Consider the following 1,970-nt stretch of genomic DNA (forward strand, 5'->3'; position numbering starts at 1 on the left):
ATGTAAACAATGATCCTTGTGGCATAATCAATTAATTTGGACGCTTGAAAATTTTTAATTTTTACCACATTTCTAAAACTCTAACAAAAGTGATATTGGAGCGATCTCATTATTTAGATATTAGTCAGTTTTTATTTTTTAACAGCCAAAAAGTGTGTCAGCGCTTCATGCTTCGACCAACCATATGGTATAAGCCTTAATGACAAACGCCCATTCATAATTTAAGTGTAAACATGCACGGATTTAGAGTCAATTTTAAATCAAAATCAATTAGATGGTTATTGTCACATCATAAGTTTCAGTTTTTTGGTTATGATCCATCTACAATTGGATCACTGGATGAGAAGGTCGATTTCTGTAGAACTTCACTCTATGTGCAGCTTCAGAGAGAATAGAAAATGAGGTAGATCTAAATCTCATGTGAAACACGCCACAAGAAATAGTGGTGATTGAATGCCCACCATTTAAAACTTCTTAACTCCCAACATAATGTATATTTTCCATCCAACCCATTGATAAGGTCATACATGCTTGATGAAAGGAAAACACAAATATCAGTTTGATCTAGAACATTTTAGAACCCTAAGAAAATTTTAATGGTGAGTGTCCAATCACCACCTCTTCCTAAGGTGTGCTTCACTTGAGATTTGGATATGCCTCATTTTTGGACTCATAGAACAAAATGGATAGACAGGGTGGATAAAACACATATGTTAGGGTAAGTATGTAATTGGCGTCCACCTTACTTGGACATGGATTGTCTACTATCACTATCATTAGCCACTAGCTACTAGATAGTGCTCTATTGGCCCCACCATGATATATATGTGTGTTTATCCAAGTTGTCCATCCATTTTTCCAAATCATTTTAAGGTAGGAATCAAAAAATGAGGTAAATCTAAATCTCATGTGGACCACACCAAAGGAGTCAGTGGTGATTGAACGCTCACCATTAAAAACTTCTTGGCATCCACAAAAGTTTTAGACGAAGCTGATATTTGTGTTTTCCCTTCATCCGGGTCTGTGCGACATAATCAACAGGTTCGATGGAAAATGAACATTACAATGGGCCCCAGGAGGTTTTTAATGGTGGGTGTTCAATCACCTTTCTTTTCTTTTGTATGGTCCACTTAAATCATCTGAAACGAAATATATGGATGGCAAGGATGAAGCAAATATATCATGGTGGGGTCCATAGAGCACTATCCAGTAGCAAGATGCGATCTTGCTACCAACGCCATTCGTAGGCAATCCATGCCAGTAACATCCAATCCTCCTAATAGATTAGCCCCACCTTGAGGATCGAGGCCAAAAATAATCCCCATCCACTCATCAATTGAGCCACACCATAGGAAATGGTGTATAGCTATTGATAAATAGCAAAATACAACTTGCGGTCAACTTGATGAATGGATAGCGTTGACATTTTGCACAAAGTGTACCTCATGATCTTACTTATTATTATTATTTTTTTTGTAAAATTCTCTTTAAAAATGATAAGGTGGGACTACTTTTAGCTTAAAAGGATAATAAACCGTGCATGTAGACATACTAATTAGCAAAATAAAAAAGTGATGGTGGCTTTTGTTTGCTTGCCTCCAAGTGCAAATGTTAGAAAGTAATATTCAATGAATACAGGGTCGATCCCACAGAGAGATGATTTATGAGAATGAGAAAATCAAATTGTAAAACTAAGGGAAACTGACTTAAAAGAATTCTAATTAATGGATGCAATAATTTTGAGGGTTTTGTTTTTAAATGGAATTTAATTAAATTAAAAACAACACTCAAGCTTCAAAGTTCCACACATAGGTTAATAATCCATAAATCATGATGATTTTGATAACACAATTAGGATCCGAACACTATGGTCAGCCTAATTGGAAAATAAAATAGTTTAAATCTTTTTAATAAATGACGTGAGAGGTTAGAGAATCATGGATTTGCACCATTAATATATATATACAAGC

The sequence above is a fragment of the Magnolia sinica genome, chromosome 13 (genome assembly GCF_029962835.1).
Source record: "Magnolia sinica isolate HGM2019 chromosome 13, MsV1, whole genome shotgun sequence".
NCBI classification, from domain to species: Eukaryota; Viridiplantae; Streptophyta; class Magnoliopsida; order Magnoliales; family Magnoliaceae; genus Magnolia; species Magnolia sinica.